A 20,599-nucleotide genomic window follows, 5' to 3' on the forward strand; every position below is an offset into this window, starting at 1 on the left:
GAAGTCGACGCTAGCCTCGTACTGTGGACGCGGTCCGCCGACTAGAGCACCTAGAGCATTTTATGTGGGGACACACACAATCAGCTGTATACAACCGATTTCAATAAAACCGGCTTCTATAAATTGGAACTAATTTCGTAGTGTAGACATACCCTATGGAACTTGGGGAGGAGGGCTGTTGGTTACACAGGGGCTGTAGCGGCGGTCTCTGCTCCTGCTGCCTTTCCTGCAGCTCAACCATACGCTGGAGCATATCAGTTTGATGCTCCAGCAGCCAGAGCATCGACTCTTGCCTTCTGTCTGCAAGCTGATGCCACCTATCATCTTCAGCCCACCACTTGCTCTGTTCATCCCACGATTCAGCCCGCCACCTCTCCTCTCGTTCATATTGTGCTTTTCTGTAGTCTGACATTGACTGCCTCCACGCATTCTGCTGTGCTCTGGCAGCGTGGGAGGACATCTGGAGCTCCGAGAACATATCATCCCGAGTCCGCCGTTTTCTCCTTCTAATCTTTGCTAGCCTCTGTGAAGGAGAAACATTTGCAGCTGGTGGAGGAGAAGGGAGAGGTGGTTAAAAAAGACACATTTTAGAGAACAATGGGTACACTCTTTCACGTTAAATTTTGCTGTTCACATTACACAGCACATGTGCTTTCGTTACAAGGTCGCATTTTTCCTCTTATATTGAGGGCCTGCCGGTTTGGTGTGAGAGATCACTCACACAGTGCCAGGCAACAGATTTCGGCTTGCAGGCAGCCATGGTAAGCCACAGTCTTTTGGCTTTTTTAACCTTCATAACATGTGGGAATGGTTTCAAACAGTAGCGCACTCATTTCCCATACCAAGCACCTGTTGGGTTGGCCATTTAAAATGGGTTTGCAATGTAAAAGGAGGGGCTGGGGTTTCCGGGTTAACATACAGCACAAACCCAACTACCCCACCCACACACCCAATTCTCTGGGATGATCACTTCACCCCTCCCCCCTACCACGTGGCTAACAGCGGGGAACATTTCTGTTCAGAAGAGCAGGAACGGGCACCTCTGAATGTCCCCTTAATAAATTCACCCCATTTCAACCAGGTGACCGTGAATGATATCACTCTCCTGAGGATAAGAAAGAGAGATAAGGAATGGATGTTGTCTGCATGCCAGCAAACACCGGGACCATACGCTGCCATGCTTTGTTATGCAATTATTCCAGACTACGTGCTACTGGCCTGGCGTGGTAAAGTGTCCTACCATGGCAGACGGGATAAGGCAGCCCTCCCCAGAAACCTTTTGCAAAGGCTTTGGAAGTGGAGTACATGAGGGAGAGCTTTCTGGAGATGTCTCTGGAGGATTTCCGCTCCATCCCCATACACGTTAACAGACTTTTCCAGTAGCTGTACTGGCCGCGATTGCCAGGGCAAATTAATCATTAATCCTTAAACACGCTTGCTTTTAAACCATGTGTAATATTTACAAAGGTACACTCACCAGAGTCCCCTGTGTGCCCTCAGGGTCTGGGAGCACACCTTGGGTGAGTTCGGGGGTTACTGGTTCCAGGTCCAGAGTGGTAAACATATCCTGGCTGTTGGGGAAACCGGTTTCTCCGCTTCCTTGCTGCTGTGAGCTATCTATATTATCTTCATCCTCATCTTCCTCGTACCCCGAACCCGCTTCCCTGTTGCGTGTTTCTCCATTGACGGAGTCATAGCACACGGTTGGGGTAGTGGTGGCTGCACCCCCTAGCATGGCATGCAGCTCCGTGTAGAAGCGGCATGTTTGCGGCTCTGTCCCGGACCTTCCGTTTGCCTCTCTGGCTTTGTGGTAGGCTTGCCTTAACTTCTTAATTTTCACGCGGCACTGCTGTGCGTCCTTGTTATGGCCTCTGTCCTTCATGGCCTTTGAGACCTTTTCTAATATTTTGCCATTTCGTTTACTGCTACGGAGTTCAGCTAGCACTGATTCATCTCCCCATATGGTGAGCAGATCCCATACCTCCCGTTCAGTCCATGATGGAGCTCTTTTGGGATCCTGGGACTCCATCATTGTTACCTGTGCTGATGAGCTCTGCGTGGTCACCTGTGCTCTCCTCGCTGGGCAAACAGGAAATGAAATTCAAAAGTTCGTGGGGCTTTTCCTGTCTACCTGGTCAATGCATCTGAGTTTTGAGAGTGCTGTCCAGAGCAGTCACAATGAAGCACTGTAGGATAGCTCCCGGAGGCCAATAACGTCAAATTCCGTCCACACTACCCCAATTCCGACCCGCAAAGGCCGATTTTAGTGCTAATCCCCTCGTGGGAGGTGGAGTAAAGAAACCGGTTTAAAGGGCCCTTTAAGTCGAAAAAAAGGGCTTCGTCGTGTGAACATGTCCAGGCTTAATTCGAATTAACGCTGCTAAATTCGACCTAAACTCGTAGTGTAGACCAGGCCTCAGTAATGCCCTGCAGCTGCTTTTTACAAGTAAACCTTCCTTCCCGGTGATCCCTTATAGCCACTGACTGCAAGTGTCCCTTCCCCGTCAGTGACCCCTGGCAGTGGCTTGCTGCATGTTCCCCTCCCCTCTCCCACACACACAAACCTGTGTCCACTGGCTAAGGTACATCTAAGGGTACATCTACACTACAGCGGGGAGTCGGTTTAAGATACGCAAATTCAGCTACGTGAATAGCGTAGCTGAATTCGACATATTACAGCCGACTTACCCCGTTGTGAGGACGGCGGCAAAATCGACTTCTGCCGCTTTTTGTCGGCGGCGCTTACTACCACCTCCGCTGGTGGAGTTAGAGCGCCGATTTGGGGATCGATTGTCGCGTCCCGACGGGACGCGATAAATCGATCCCCGAGAGGTCGATTTCTACCCGCCGATTCAGGCGGGTAGTATAGACCAGACCTAAGGCTTTGCACCTCCTATCGCCCCTGGGCAACTGCTAGCACAGTCATTCAGGCCGAGATCCCCAAAGGTATTTAGTATCAGTGGGGTAGTCTGTTAGTCTGTATCCACAAAAACAACAAGGAGTCTGGTGGCACCTTAAAGACTAACAGATTTATTTGGGCATAAGATTTCGTGGGTAAAAAACGCACATCTTTAGATGCATGGAGTGAAGAAGTGTATCCATGCATCTGAAGAAGTGGGGGGTTATACCCATGAAAGCTTATGCACAAATAAAGGTATTTAGGTGCCTAACTTCCGTCTGAGCTCAGTTCTAAAGGAAGCACCAGCCAGGATTTCTCAATCAGACACAGAGGAAGGGGAATCGGGGTTGTTTCTAACTGAAAGATATAGTGTAAATTCTTGCTTCTTCCAAATCATAGATCAGCCCTGTGGGAATAGGAGCCAGAGGGACGGGTACAATAGAACAAGAAAAGGGAGTTGGCTAGTTTGAATGCCGCCACTGTCCAGAACCTCACAAGTCAAATGACAACGGGAGAGTAGGCCGCTCTACCCCACCCCAGTGCTTCCTCCTTAGATATCACAAGCTAATAAATACCTGCAAAGTTCAAGATATCGCCTCCATAAATCAGCACCTCTGCAGCAAGAGAAAAGGCGAGAGAAGTTACACACAGCTCTTGTCAAAGAAAATCATGGAACAAATTGTTCTGTCAATCGGGGGATGGGCACGTGTGTGTGTGTGTGTGTGTGTGTGTGTTTGTGCATGCACACATTGAGGGGGCATATTTTGCAGAGTAGGTATGACTGAGTGAGCAAGATGGTGTATGCTTGAGCATGTCATCACAACAAAGCTCCCAGCTGCTGAGGGCTCAGAGCAAAAATCAGGGAGTTAAACGCCATCTCAAAAGCCACCATAAGGAGGCAGAGCACAGTGTTTCTATGGCAACTAGAAATATCCCTTCCCAGACCGACCTCTTCTCCCAACCCTTCAAATCCCCTACTGCTCAGTTCTCAAAATGTCGCATTCAACAGGGAGGGCCCCAGGGACAACCTGAGAAGCACTGCTCCATGGGAAGTTTTGAAGCAAGTTCTCAAAAGCAATGTGACAGCAGGAGATAAGGAAGGATGATCCAGTGGTTAGGGAGCTAAGCCAGAGACTCTGGCGACCTGGATTTGGTTTCCTGCTCCATCACAGACTACAGGTGTGACATTGGGCAAATCACCTGGCCTCTCCATGCCTGGGTTCCTTATCCATAACATGAATAATAGCACTCCCCTACCTCACTTCCTCACAGGGGTGTTGGAGGCCATATAAAAGCCTAAGATAGACAAGGAAGGGCCACATTGTGTGCTGAGGGTGTTGGGATGCTTTCTAGATCCTGAGAGGGAATTGGTAACTTTTGTCAGAGCTCAGATCCCCAAATCATTAGTGTGCTGATGTCACAGGGTCACCCTACTCCTTGGCCACATAAACAACAAGACATTGTTCTTCCAGTGAAATGGGGTGGAGACGAGTGTTCCCTCTAATTTTTCCCACCCATGTGCGGAATGAATTTTGTTATGTGCACCAATATGGAGGTGATATGTGACTCATAAAAAAATTCATGTGGTGAGGGTGGGGCCGGGGCCGAGAGGTTAGGAGTGTGGTCAGGGCTGGGTCAGAGGGCTGGGGAGCAGGGGGTGAGGGCTCCAGCTGGGAGTGCGGGCTCTGGGGTGGATCTGGGATGAAGGGTTTGGAGTATGGGAAGGGGCTACAGCGGGAAGAGAGGACTCCCCTCAGCTCTTTCTCCCCGCATCAGCACCTGGGCTGCGGGGGAGAGGCGCCTCTCCTCGCCGCAGCAGCTTTGGGGATGGGGCCGCAGGATAAGCGCCCATCCCCCGGCTGTGGTGGATTCCCTGAGCACCTGCATGGCACTGAGAAGGCTGCCATGTGGCCGTGCAGATTACAGGGAACTTAGATGGAGGCATACACCAGGGTAGAGCCAAAGGAACAATGGACTCTTCAAAGCAGGACACACTGTGCCAGTGAGGAGCAGCAAAGACTGGTTCCCAAAGCAGCTCCATCCAGCCCTCCTAATCTTGGGAGATTTTCAAGGCTCCCTAAGTGACAGAGAAGATCCCAACCTCCAAGAAGGGCCCAGGCTGCTTAACAGAACACCTTTCTGATGGGCATTTCTTCAGTTCCCCAGACCTGAGCCAAGGAAGTGCTCTCAGCGAGTGGTCATGCTGCTTGTTACTTACGTTCCACAATATCCCCTACATAATGATTGAAGGTCTGCTCAGCGCCACAGTCCAGACTGGTGTCCATGCTAAACTTCTCCGTCAGTGCAGTAAAACCTGTACCACAAACAGCAGTCAGGCAGCCACTGGAGGAGGCAAGAAATGGCAGATGATCTCAGCGACTGCAGTCAGACATGCTTTGTGTTACCTAAAATGTGCTGGATACATAAGAAAAAAAGTTTAACAAAACTTATTTTCCATCTAAAACTGATTTATTAAGCAAAGGAAGTATTATCTGTAGTTAGTGAATTCAACTGGAGTTTCTAGGTCACCACGTCCTTCAAGATTTTAGAACAAGTCGATCGCATCCTCTTTCACCTTGTTTTTGTTTGCAATTGGAAGAGGAAAACAAGCATTCCCTCTTTTTCAACTTCCAACTGGCTTCTTAATTTTGAATGAACTAGTCTTTGAACTGAACTAGCTGAATAAACAGAATATTTTCTTTATTTCATTCTGCACCACACAAGAGGCTACTGCTGCCAAAAACTGGTTTAGCACATCAGCTAACTCTGGTTCCAGGTGCTTAGCCAGTGACTTCCACCGGCTCATTTGAAATTTGACTTTCATTAAAACTTGGCAACAAATGTGTACCGCTATATATTATTTTTGTATGTAATTTAAATGATTTTAATAGGCTATAAGTTTAGGCCTTAACATAAGTTGCTAATTTCAAGTTTAATTTTAAATCGGGTTGTTTTTTCTTAAAATAAATCTATATTTAAATAAAAATAATTCTATTTAAATAAAAAAAATCCTTTTATATTTTTTAATTAATTTTTATCCACCCTGCATGCAACAGTCCCTGATTTTCAAGTCCCTAGTTCTTTCAGTTCACTTTGTTCCTATGTTGGAACTGTCCCTGCTTTCTAGTTCTGATCCTTCCCCCACTCCATTTGACCCTGTTTGCCATGAGATCATGCTGACTCTTCTGAGAGAGGTGGCAGAGATCCAGGGGAACATGCTGAAAAGCATTAAGTCCTTTCTAGGTAGTGATGGGAAATTGCTTGTCTCCCATCAGACCTTTCACTTGCAGAGTGCCACAAGGATCAATTCTCTCTCCAGTCCTATTCAATACCTACAAACTGGTCAGACAACAGGGACACAAGTGCCAGCAATATGCAGATGACACACAGCTCTGCTTCTCCTTCCGCATATACATATGACTATACCCCTACCACCAAGATGGCCCACTGCTTGGAGGAGATCAGTTCATGGATGGAGAACACCTGATTAAAGCAGAACCTGAGCAAGACAGAGGAGATGCCAGTGGGTAGAGGCATTTGCAATCACAGTGCAGTCTCCTTTGGTTGAAGGTACACATCCATCGTTGGTCAATTCAATCTGTAGTTTAGGAATATTCGCTGATGATACAATCTCACACAGTAGCATCCTCAAGTAACTTTCTCTACAACATCCAGTTGTCTAGGAGAGACTCATCCTAGAGAATGATGACCTGGTCTCTGTTATATATGCTTTCCTCACCTCCCAGCTGGGCTACAGAAATGCAAAATACCTGGGCATAAAGCCTTCACGCCTCAGAAAACTGAGAATGTGGCAGCACATCTCCACAGCAACACAAACTATCACAACCACATCAAACCTATCTTCCCACATAATACAAAGTCAAGTTCAAGGTCCCAGTCCTTATCTTCCAGGTACTCTTTGGCCTGGGCCCATCATATCTAAAAAATTGCATAAAGTTCCAGGATGGGGACGGCAGTTGACAACTCTGCCCTGAGCAGCTGCTGCACCATACTCTGCTACTCCTGTCCCAAACTCTTTTGAGCCTAAAGATGCCAATTCTGCAAAACGGTCAACGTAATAAAGACAAAAGTCCCTAAGCCATTTCAGCTGTGACTTCAGCTAGATTTGGGCCCAAGTCTCCCATTACCGCAGACAATATCTCTTTTAAACCTTCCATGTACTAAGGGTGGGCTTTTCAGAAAGGCCTAATAAGGGAGTTAGGACTTGTCTACATGGTGAGTTACTGCACAATAAGCCGGGGTGTGACTCTACAGCATACCAGCTTGCCACCCAGTCACTCATCGTATGGACACTGCTAAGTCATGGATATAGCTTAGCATGCTGCTGGTTGAGAGCAAGGTACATCAAGCCACACTCTGGAACTTTTCACTCTGGTGTAGCATTGTCCACACACCGAGTTAGTGCGTGGCAAGCTGGCAACCTATTGATTCACACCCTGGCTTGCTATACAGTAATTTGCCATGTAGACAAGCCTTTAGGCACACAAATCCCATTGATTTTAAATGGAAGTTGGGCACCTAACTTCCTTGGGCCCTTCTGAAAATCCCACCCTTAATAATCTCTCTACCCACCTGAAATGTCTGCAAAAAGCAATACTCCATCAAAACTCTCAATGAAAGGCACCTCCTGGGAGAAATCGCCATATACGATGAGATCGGGGACATGATCTGCTACTTTCCCAATTGTAGTGCTGTCACTTGGCTTTCTTTGCTCCATTTTGGCAATGAATGCAATCTGCTGCCCAGGGTCCTGCAACACTGATGGATAATTCAATATATGATCCTCCCATTCAGGGAAGGAGGTGACTCCCACTAGCCTGCCATAACCGTGATCACTCTTGTGATGATCAGACAGCAGCCCCATCAAGGACAGGTCACAATGCACTGACGGAAGGGTTTCAGCCAGTAACATTCTCTGTATATCACAGTCTACGTAGCTACAGTTGCTAGGTGAGACAAGCTTCCTTCATTAATGTATTTTAAACCCATTTACACAGAAATGGTGTGATGGGGTATAGAAACCCCACACGAGTCTGGGCTGTTGTGACTCTTCGATCTACAAGAGGCTCTCCTCTTGTAAACTCAAATGTAAAAAGTACGTAAAAGTTCTTAAGATGTTACAATAACCATGAAAAATAGGTCAAGTTGTTTACGACCCTGGATGTTGTAACAAGTCCAAAAGAACCAGACAAAGAGGTTGGATTAGTTTAAACTAAAAAGGTCATGTTGACATAATCCAAGAACTGTTGAAATTATGATTGATAAAAACACAAGATGTGGAACCAGAAGTTAATTGTCCAAAACTGGTGTAATGGATATAAGGCCTAACTGGTGAGAGGGTTGAACTATGACTCCCACTTTTCCTCTTTTTGGGTTCCTTAAAAAGAAACAGTGAAAAAAAAGACACAATCATTCCATTCAGATCAATTCAGTTCAGCTCTCCCTCTCATCTCTCATCTCACCACCTTGCATACCAGCTCATCCCCCGATCTGCCAGCACTGCAACTCATCCCAGCTCACCTTGACTCATCGAAAGGACTTTCTTCCTGAGAGGAAGGCCGGCTGGCCTTAATCTTGTTCGAGGTACTTTGTTTTCACCTGTGAGTGCTGAAAGTCATCACATGATCATGACATCCAATCTTCAGCCCATCAGTGGGGATATCCGATTGCCAGTACTGCAGAGGCATGTGTAAGAGCCTGTATTGTTTTCCCTTCCCCTGTTGTGTTATTTTCTAGCCCCCCCCCCCTTTCTATCTCTCATTCTCTTGACTGTTTATCAAATTCTGAAGTCAGCTATGGTGTATTCATCCAAGCCTGATTGTCTAAGAAGAAAAGATCCAATCAGATGAGGTCCCTGACCAAATCGTAAACCAGGATACAAGCAGCAGGTGTCATGGTTGACTTGCCAACCAAAAGCACCCACTCATAACTAACCAGCAGCCCAGTGTTTCAAAACCATCAACAAAAGCCATATTTCATCCATCTTTTCTATCCTCTCTCTTCTCTACCTTGTGTCTGTTAGTTAAGAACAGGATAAGTAAATGCACTCTACACATCAAAACTGAGAGTAAAATTAACCCTTTCCATCAAAGAACAGTTGTTCTGAAAATATGAGTCTGCTATTTTGTCTCCAAAAGGAGAAGGGCTTTCAAGGTCTTGCCTAAGTTTGTTTTGCATAATCATTCAACCACAGTTTGACTATAAATGCCTGTTTTGATTTCTTGTTCTTTCTTGTTTTTAATCAATAATCTTTTAATTTAAATAATGCTTTTGGGTGTTTGCCAAGTTACTGAGTAAAATCAAGCCCTCTGTTTAAAATAACCCCAAGCCTATCTATCCCTGTTTGAAGTTGGACAGTGAAAGAGTTTATAAACACCTTTAACTCTTTGGGCTTTTGAGATCAATATCCATACAACAAGGCCCAGTCCATCCCACCCTGTAACACCTCAACCAAGTGTCAAGCTTCAAGGGAGGAGGGAGAACCCAACTCAGTTGTTTCCTGGCTGGAAAAGAGAGCAAGTCTGAGGCTTTCATGGTATGAGAGATTGGTTGGGGCCAGAAACTGGGGAAGATAGCTACCTACCAAGGCCTGCCTAGGGGAAGGGAAGGATTTATGCTGCTTTGTGTTTATTTTGGACTTTGGGCACCCTGATAAGGTGGAACTGTTACATGACCTAGCTGAAGAGCTAAATCCCTTCAATCCAGAAGATGTTTGAGACTTGGTGGAGCAGTGGAGGACCAGGAGGGAAACAGAGGCAGAGCCATGGCCACACAGTGCCATGCCATGAGGGGGTATAGCAGGAGGTTAATGCCATGAGACTCTGATGATCTTTCCTTTCAAACTCTGGGCTTGCTATGCTTCCCCACTCAATAGCTGAGTAGAAATAAGAAGGCTATATTACCTCTGTATTTGGCACTGGTGTTACCGCCAGTTCTAGTGTCCACAAGTCAAGAAGGATGTTGAGAAATTGGAGAGGATACATTGTTCAGAGAAGAGTCATGAGATCAGAAAGGGATAGCTCAGTGGTTTGAGCATTGACCTGCTCAACTGAGGGTTGGGAATTCAATCCTTGAGGGAGCCATTTAGGGATTTAGTTGGGGATTGGGCCTGCTTTGAGCAGGGGGTTAGACTAGATGACCTCCTGAGGCACCTTCCAACCCTGATATTCTATGATTTATGGATTGGAAAACTTGCCTTCCAGTGAGAGGCACAAGGAGCTCAATCAGTTTAGTTTAGCTTTCTCTTTGTTAAGGGGAGACTTGATCACAATCTCTAAGTACATATGTGGAGAACAGAAATTTGATAATGGGCTCGTCAGTCTAACAGAGAGAGGTGTAACAAGATCCAAGGGCTAGAAGCTCAACCTAGTCAAATTTAGACTGGAAAAAAGGTGCAAATTTTGAACAGTGAGGGTAATTAATCACTGGAACAGCTTACCAAGGGTTGTGGTGGATTCTTCATCACTGGCAATTTTAAAATCAAGATTGGTGGGTTTCTAAGAGCTATGTTTTAGTCCAAACAGGAATTAATTCAAGGGAGTTCTCTGGTCTGTGTAATACAGGACGTCAGATTAGATTGTCACAATGATCCCTCCTATCCTTATAGTAGTCCTTATATTTCCTCCAGCTCCCTCAGATGATACCTCTCTAAGTGCTCTCTCCCAATTTCCCCAGACTGCAGCCCCTGCAGAGAAGCTACCCATTTGCTGCCCTATTGTTCCCTGTCCCCTTCCAATAGAGACAAGGAAACGAATGGGAGTCAGAGGGCTGACTAACCTCTGTAAAAACCCTCCACACAGTGTCCTGTTGCCTTTCCCATTGTGACCCATGAAGATGTACTCTTCCCTCTAGAGAACTTCTCATAAAGACCATCACCAGGGGCTACCCCTGTACATAAAGACCTGCTGCTCTAGAGATACCTCATTTGTTGTCCACCCTTTCAGAGAATACTCAGGCTGTGACCACTCTGACCGGAAAGTGCCTCTCACACACCTTCTACCCAAGAGATCTTGCTCAGAAGGGTCCCCCAACAAACCACACACACATAGCAATGACCTTCACCTGCTATTTCATGCAGATCCCACCCAGTCACATGCTAACCCCCCAGAGAATTCCCACATGGCAACCACCGCTCCAGTGACAGTTCCTAGACACTTAACAGATCTCTGGGCAGTGCAAGTACAGCGGTACGTACGGTACGCCATACCAGCAAGATATTTATAGCTGGTACAGCGTAACAGAAAGACACAGGAGGAGCCGGCGGCTCCATGCCAGCAGCTCCTCTGGCACGGCTGTACCGCCCCCAGCCCCGCCCCCTGCCCTTCCATAGAGCTGCGTCTTCTCCGTCTGTATGGCAGCCCCGCCGGAGGACAGGGTTGGGGGCGATACAGCCAGCATTCTGCTCCTTTCCCGCTGCCCCTCCCAAACTATCTAATGATTATCAACATAGACTACACACACAAACTAGGTTAAAAAGAACATGATTAAGGTTGCAAAGTCAAGCACTCAAAAATTATTAAATGCCAGAATTAAGAGGTCAGACTTAAGGCAAAGAGGGTAATATTTTCAAAAGTACCTAAGTCCCATTAACTTTCAATAAGGCACTTAAGTGACTTAGGTGTTTTCAAGATAGGACTGGACTAAGGCTTCTAAGTCACTTAATTTTCCCTGAATGAAAATGCATGTGAAAGCCTCCTTTGTATGGTCTACGTATTCAAGGAAGGGAAACAAAATATACACACTCACACAAACTTCCACGGTACATATTATATAAATGCAAGAAAACACTCCTAAGCACTGTATATGGGCTCTTAAAAATGTAAAATGCACACAGCCAATGTCCTACAGAAGAAAGCCTTGATCCTAAATAACACATAATACAATGCTAAGAGGTGCTTCTTCATACCAGTAATTGTTTGAGTAAGGGTTTGCGCAATCAGACCCTCAGTAAGAAAAGAACAAAAAAAAAGGAGCTTGGAGGCTGGTGTTACTACAAATCAGAGTTGCATTGAGTAACTCAACTATGCATTCTGTAAGCCCCTGTGGGTAGGAAGCTTTCTTTGTCATTGGTCTGTAAATGCTATACACACCTGTGGAATGTGTAAAGAACTCATATTCATAGCAATAACATTGTTGATGAGAGACAATGCACTGAGCCTTTTACAGGAGTGTAAGAAACCATGTATACTATTACAGGCACCAATACAAAAGAGGATTGCAACAGATGACTGGCTGCATCAGTCTAAAATCCCAATGCAACAGCAGTGTGAAACTGGGGGCTTTGGTTATTTGTGTTTAATAATAGACATATATTTCTTGGATGGGGAGAGTGGTTAATCCCCATATTCAAATGATAGATTTCATGTGTGTGTTTGAGACATACTGGTGGGGGACGGGAGGAGAAGGAGCAGCCCTTGCTAGAACAGGGAGGGATTTTCCCAACAGCATCATGCCTGCTGCCAGAGAGGGGTGAATGAAGAGTTGAAAGAAAAGGCAGAAGCCCTACATGTTGACTAAGGCAGCTCTCATTCTCTTCTCTATTGGGCTTTGCTGCCTTCTAGCAACACTTTGTGTGCGAAATAAACAGGAGGTTTTGTGTTTCCCCGGTTGGACTAGTGTGAGAAGTGCAGTTAAATTTTAATGCTGTGTGTGAACATAACCAGGCTGATTGCCTTGGTCCAAGAGCACCTCTCTTCTAGCTGGGAGGGAAATAAGAAGCCACCTGTTCATGTGAGCCACTGCCACAGATACAGAGGAGATGGCTCAGATAAGATGGATGTTCCATGCATCCAAACCCATCCCACCAATGAAGGAGGACTAGAGGGAGGCTGCAAGGGGAAGTAGGAGAAATACAGTATCAGGTGCATAACAATTAGCAATATACAGTCATGGGGTACTGGAATGTTACATGTCTGTCTTGATTTACCATTAAGACAATAGTGACATGTAAGAATTCACCTCTCATATTTAAGTAGCAATTTTCCCCTCCATGTTTCCAATGTCAGATGTAAAAGCTTAAGAGTGCAATGTATTAAAAATAATAGCAACCCAATATGCTTAGCAACAGAGAGAGAGCTTACATAAACATGCAACAGCATTCTTTCTTTAAAATGCAAAAACTTTTACATTTGTTATGTGTCTAACTGGAATCTTTACAGTACAGTCTTTAGCATTACTTCTTCCATCACAATCATCAAGAGAAGGTGCCCTTTGCAGGAAATAAATGGTCAATCTCACCTAGTAAGCTAGTCAGAGCTTTGACACACTGCGTGTGTTCTCTCATCTGAAATTATTGACAAACTGCCCCTAAGTACATTACAGCCACAACTAGAATCCTGCTGTCCTCCAATAGAATGGAAGAGTAGGTGTGTGGGTCATTGATATCTTTTTTCCTGGTTCTGTCAATGCAGTGGCAGATTAATGATTTTGCCGCCCCATATGAACTTGTTTTATTTTTTTTACAAATTCGTTTGAACTAAAATGAATCTAAATATCATTAAAATAATTGAACATTTACAAGTTTCATTATAAATAAAATTACAAGTACAGCGGACCCTCGCTTGAACGCGCATCTCTATAGTGTGATTTCGCTTATAGCACGGGACCGCACATGGATCCAAAACTGAGAACCGCTTAATTTCTTCCTTCTGGTCATATTATTAACGTTTAGGATTCTCGCGAGTATGATTACTAAATGGCGTCGCGCCGTCATTGGTGGTTTCAATACGCGCTGTGATTGGTAGAATCGCGGCGTCACTGATGCCGCGATTACAAAAATGCTGCTATTATAAATTTGCCGCCTCTGCAAATTTGCCACCCTAGGCCTAGGCCTTGTCAGCCTAGGCGATAATACGCCGCTGTGTCAATGGCTAAGTGGCATCAATCTGTCCCTCTTAGTTCTCCACTGGGGTCTTTATGTTGTATAATTTCAAAGAAACTGCAAATTTCTGGCAGGAAAACCTGGAAGTCTCCAACATTAGGTCTTTGACCTTACTCCCTTAGAAGTTTTGTTTGAAAGTTCAGAGTTACTGTGATGGAGTCTACTCACCACAGAGGCATCTCCTACTGGCCTTCATGGAGAATAGCTCTGCCAGCCGGTGTGCCCTCTTCAGGTGGTGCCTCTCTTGTTATCTTCTCCGCCTGCAGACCTACCTGCAAGTACCGTAATGTCCTCTTCATGACTCGGCCTTCCAGCCAAATCAACATCTGTATTTCCCCTTTCAAGCCAATTCCCCAGTGGCAAATGGCAGAGACCCAGGCCTGCCCACTACCCTGTGTCCTGACCCAGGAAGCCTGTGGATAACAGCCTCCTGCTGCATCTCAACTTCCTTCAATGCTGCTTCAATTCCCTGGGCCATTTCCCCACAACCTCGGTCCTTCTTCGCTCCCAACAGCCAGCCAGAAGCTCCCCCTTGATCCCCTATCCCTGCCAGCAACTGCTCTGTCTGCAATGCTACCTTTGCTGCAGCCTGTTAGGAACACAATCCTCCCTCCTTGAGCTCCCCGCAGCAACTCAGACTGACTCTGCCCCTACAGCGCCTATTGTAAAAGCCCGCTAGGCCCTGATTGGCTGCTCTGTGCAGACTCCCTCCAATTGACTGCTTCTTGTGAAGCCTTTGTAGGCTGCGTGGAGGACTCACCTCCCCTGCTCCTTTCGGGGATGGGGTATGGCAGGCCCCTGAGGCCTATATTAACCCTTTCCATGCCAGTGTGGGATGAACACCCCATCACAGTTACTTTTTTAGTTCTGCTCCCTTTGCTGAAAGAAGTCATGGTTATCTCATCGTCACCTACACAATATGATCCCATTCGTATCTTATTTCTGAACATTGGGAATTATTTTTCTTTATAAACAAGTGTAATGGGGAGGCTATTATGCTCCCAGCATACGTATAGAAGTTAGATAAAAACCTAAATATTCTTTCTGGAAGGCTGCAATGTACCATGACTTTATTTTTTAAAATTCAGCACAATAACACACAAGAACCCAAAAACAGGGAGAGACAAAGCAGGCTGCTCACTAAGGCAGAGACGCACCACTCAACCCTCCTTGCTTTTAGCTGGTTCTTTCCACAAAGACTCTGCTTGCACGCTTTCACACAGAGCTTCCTAGCAGGGCTGCCAACCTCAAAGCTCGAGGTTTTGCCAATCACATGTCAAAAGTACCCAAAATCACTGAGGTTGGCACCACTGCATTCTTCCACACCTGTACCCCAAAGCCCCCCCCAGGTGTGTACACACAGAGGCTGCAGAATCCCTGTTTCCCCCACCCCGTCCCTGCTCCCGTGCTACCCTCTCCCTGCTGCCTGCCTCGTTCTTTGTTTCTTGCCACAGATTGACAGGAGAGCAGCTCCCACCACTTCTGCTGGCTCCTCAATGAAAGCAAACAAAGAATCATGGCAACAGCTGTGGGTAAGCCACCTCCCATTGCCCACATAACTCCATCTACTGAGACTGCCCACATGCACCACACACATCACACACCATTGGCTGTGCGAGAGCACCTCTTGTAGCCCCTCAAAGGCTTGCAGGTGCACTGCCCTTAGCACCCACTCAGATTCTTCCTATCAGTCATCCAGCCCAGATTACTTCAAACAAAATACCCCACTTCATGGTTCTGGTTTATTAATACTCCCTTTATAGAGCACAAACCACTTCTTTAGTGTGTCGAGTTCACACCCATTCTGGGGCCATGTAAGAGTCCTGGTAGATTTCCTCCCACTGTTCAGGAGGCCCCAGCCCTCCTCCTTGGTGCTGGGTGGTACTGTAGGCCAGCTGGAGGGTCTCCTCCAGCTGGCCCTTTTCCTCCCAATTAGCCCTTTCACCCTCAGGCTAAGAAAGTTCAGCATAGAGGCCTCCCCACAATCTGGTGTCTCTCTTGGTATGAAGGGAAAGGCAGCATATATGCTGGTCCCCTTCCCAAAATTCATCCCAATTGGCTAGGAAAGAGGGGAGCCTTGCTTCAGCCACTCTGCAAGACTCCCAGTCCTGGCCCCTTTAAAGAAACAGTCACGGTTCCCCCCCAAAAACACTACTTGTTCCTGAGACCACTTCCTCTTGGTCAATATATCTTATTTCCTAGATTCTTGCTTCCATAAGAGCTCCCAAAATCTTAAAGGGCCATGCAATGGGACTGACTGCTAGGCCCATCACAAGCTGGGAAGAGCAAGCCACCAACCGACCCTAATGGGGCTATATCCTCCATCAGACAGTGGCCCGCTTTGAGGAGAAGCGTCTTGCCCTTGAAGCTGAAAAGAGAGAGAGGACGGCAGAAAAATAAATAACTTTCTCCCAGCATGCAGTTGGCCTACCACAAAATGTCTGTACCTACTGCGGGCGGATTTGTGGTTCCAGGATCAGACTCCTGAGTCATCTCAGGACCCATATGTAAATCCGTGGTAGAGTTCATCCTTGAAATCGAGGGATCACCAATCATCAATCAATCATATTACTCTATGTGTGTGTGTGTGTATAAACCATCAATGTAAACCAACCACCTTAGTGTATCCAAATATTAACAAATCAAGTAAAGTAGTTTATTAATGTATGGAAGGCCATTTCTAAAAAAAATCATTAAGGATTCAATATTGCGCCATTGAAATCAATGGGAGCAGAATCAGGTCCCATAATATTGCCCGCAGGTTGCTTTTCATTTTGACTCTTATAAAATGAAAAAAAAAGAAAAGGAAAAAGAAATTACTCTGAGAATTAGTGATGCAAATGCCCAGAAGTAAACAACCCTGTGTGTATTTTCCAGTATTACCTCTTTATAATGGCACTTTGAGAGCTACTGATGAAAAGCTCATAGAAGTGATCATGAAATGAGAGTGTTTCATGATTCAAAGGAATGGGAGGAGTGAGAGCAGCAGAATAAAGACAACAGACTTCAAAAAAGCAGACTTCAATGAACTCAGAGAATTGGTAGGTGTGGTCCCATGGGAAGAGTATCTAAGGGGGAAAGGGAGTTCAGAAGAGGTGCCAGTTTTGAAAAGAGATAATATTAAAGATACAACAGCTAACAAACCTGATGCAGAAAAAAGATGGAAAGAACAGGAAGAGACCAATATGGCTGCATCAGAAGCTCTTTAATGACCTGAAAATCAAAAAGGAATTGTACAAAAAGTGGAAACAAGCACAAATTGCTATTGATGATTTAAAAAGAATAGGGCAAGCATGTAGGGAGAAAATCAGAATGGCTAAAGCACAAATGAGTTACAACTAATAAAATACATAAAAGGCAATAAGAAGTTCTATAAATACATTAGAAGTAAGAGAAAGACAAAGGACAGTGTAGACCCATTACTTAATGGGGAAAGAGAGCAAATAATGGATGACACAGAGACAGCTGAATTATTTAATGCCTTTTCTGCTTTCCACATTTACTAAAAAGGTTTATTACCAGATGCTTCCCACAATTACTATTGACAACAAGGGGAAAGTAATGCAGATCAGAATAGGGAAATAACAGGTTAAAGAATATTTAGGTAAGTTAGATGTATTCAAGTTGGCAGGGCCTGATGAAATTCACCCTACATAAGGAACGAGCTGAAGCAAACTCTGAACCATTTACAATTCTCTTTAAGACCCCCACAGAGGGCGGAGATGTCTCAGGGGACTGGAGGAAGTCAAACATAGTACCTATCTTTAACAAGAAAAGGAAGACCCAGAGATTATAGAGCAGTCAGCCTAACTTCAGTAACTAAAAAGATACTGGAACAAATTATTAACCAATCAATTTGTAGGCACCTAGAGAATAATAAGGTGTGAAGCAATAGCTAACATGAATTTGTCAAGAACAAATCATGCCAAAACATTGTAATTTCCTTCTTTGACAAGGTGACCAGCCAAGTGGATGGAGGGGAGGGATAGCTGATATGATATATCTGGACTTTCATATGACTTTTAACCCAGTCCCATATGACGTTTTCATAAACAAACTAAGGAAATATGGTCTAGATAAAATTACTATAAGGTGGGTGCACAACTGGTTGAAAAGCCATACTCCAAGAGTACTTATCAATGATTCCCGTCAAAGTGGGAAGACATATCAAGTGGGGTCTTGCAGGGGTCTGTCCTATGTCTGGTACTATTCAGTATTTTCATTAATGACTTGGATGATGAAGTAGAGATATAAAATTTGTAAATGATGATGAGCTGGGAGATGTTGCAAGTACTTTGGAGGACAGGGTTAGAATTCAAAATGACCTGGACAAATTGGAGAATTGGTCTGAGTGGTCAATAAGATGAAAATCAATAAAGACAAGTACAAAGTACACTCTACCCCGATATAACGCGACCCGATATAACATGAATTCAAATATAACGCGGTAAAACAGTACACCGGGGGGGCAGCGGGGCTGCACACTCCGGTGGATCAAAGCAAGTTCGATATAACACGGTAAGATTTTTTGGCTCCCGAGGACAGCGTTATATCGGGGTAGAGGTGTACTACACTTACAAAGGAAAAATCAAATGCACAAAATCAAATACAAAATGGGGAATAACTGGCTAGGCAATATTACTGCTGAGAAAGATCTGGGGGTTATAGTGGATCACAAATTGAATATGAGTCAACAATGTGATGCTGTTGAAAAAAAAAGCAAATGTCATTCTGAGATGTATTAGCAGGAGTATCTTATATAAGGCATGGGAGGTAATTGTTTCACTGTACGCAACACTGGTGAGGCCTTTATGGAGTACTGTGTGCATTTTGGACCACACCACACTTTAAGAAAGATGTGGACAAAACAGAGAGAGTCCAGAGGAGAGCAAGAAAAATAAAAGATTTAGAAAACCTGACTTTCTGGAGAAAGGTTGAAAGAATTGGGTATGTTTTAATTTAGAGAAGAGAAGTTTGAAGGGAGACATGGTAACAGTCTTCAAATATCTAAAGGGTTTTGTAGTGAGCCGGTGTGGCACCCCTCTGTCTCCGATAGGGCTGCGCTTCCTCCAACCCCAGCGTGGGAGGAGCCACCGGGTCCGGGGCCCGCCCCTCCGAGGTCACGGCCCCGACCTGGAAGTATAAAAGCCCGCCGGCAGAGCTCAGTGAGGCCCAGACCGCCAGAGAGAGCAGACGTCCCGGGCCGAGCTCCCGCTTGGGAGACAGCTGCAGGCCGCGAGCTGCCTGCTACCCCCCCGCGCCGGTCGAGCCTACCTCTCGCCAGGTACCCCGAGGAGGACTGGCCCAGCCTGCCCTGGACCCGCTACCCCGAGGAGGACTGGCCAAGCCTGCCCCGTGCCAGCTACCCTGAGGAGGACTGGCGAAGCCTGCCCCGGACCAGCTACCCTGAGGAGGACTGGTGAAGCCTGCCCCGTGCCAGCCACCCTGAGGAGGACTGGCAAAGCCTGCCCCGGACCAGCTACCCTGGGGGAGAGCTGCCGGCCCGGCCCCCAAGCCCCACACCAGAGGAACCGATGCTGCTGGACTGGCCCGAACCCGGCATCGCCAATGAGGTAGGCCCCGAGGGGGAACACGGAAGTAGCCCGGGGGTAGCTGACCCCGGTCAGGCTGCAGAGGCCTGTGAGCCAATGTCAGTGTGTTTTGATCAGGATACCCCACTGACCAGCAGTGGCAGTAATGGCTGCTAGGGCCCCGGGCTGGAACGCAGTGGAGTGGGTGGGCCTGCGTTCCCCCCTGCCACCCCGCTCACAGGTGGCAGGCTTCCCCCTCACCCAACGCTCAGGTGTAGGACGCTGAGCTCCTTAACTGCTTGATTGCTCAACCCCTGCCCCAAAGGGCTTGAGCTGTGATTGTTTGTGCCCCGCCCTGACCCAGGGCCTGGGCCCCTTAACTGCTTGTCTGCTCAGCCCCTGCACCAGAGGGCCTGGGCTCCTTAACTGCTTGTTTGCTCAGCCCCTGCATCCAAGGGCCTGAGCTGTGACTGTGTGTGCCCGCCCTGATCCAGGGCCTGGGCCTGCTTAAACTGCTGATTAGTGCTCAGCCCCTGCCTAAGGGACTGAGCTCCCTGAACTGCGGGCCGCCCAGTCCCTGCGTAAAGGGGCCTGAGCTTTGACTGTCTGCGCTACAGTGAGCCGGTGTGGCACCCCTCCGTCTCGGAGGGTAGAGCCCCGGCGCGACCGTACTACAGGTTTCTATAAAGAGGACGGTGATAAACTGTTCTCCATGTCCACCAAGAGTAGGACAAGAAGTAATTGGCTTAGTTTGCAGCAAGGGATATTTAGGTTAGATATTAGAGAAAACTTTCTAACTCTGAGGATTGTTAAGCACTGGAACAGATTACCAAGGAAGGTTATGGAATCCCCATCATTGGAGGTTTTTGAGAACAGGTGAGACAACACCTGTCCAGGATGGGCTAGTTATACTTAATCCTGCCTCAGCTTGGGAGGATAGACTAGATGACCTCTTGAGGTCCCTTCCAGCCCTACATTTCTGTAAAAGCAAGGAATAATAAATAATAATAATAATTCTGGTACACGTCTACCTCGATATAACACTGTCCTTGGGAGCCAAAAAATCTTACCGTGTTATAGGTGAAACCGCGTTATATTGAACTTGCTTTGATCCACCGGAGTGCGCAGCCCCACACCCCCGGAGCGCTGCTTTACTGCGTTATATCCGAATTCGTGTTATATCGGGTCGCGTTATATTTAGCATGCTTAAGGAAACTTCCCCAAGATAAAGAAATTTCTATAACAGAGAAAATACGTTACACTTTCCAC

This window comes from Chrysemys picta, chromosome 4 (assembly GCF_011386835.1).
Source record: "Chrysemys picta bellii isolate R12L10 chromosome 4, ASM1138683v2, whole genome shotgun sequence".
Taxonomy (NCBI): Eukaryota; Metazoa; Chordata; order Testudines; family Emydidae; genus Chrysemys; species Chrysemys picta.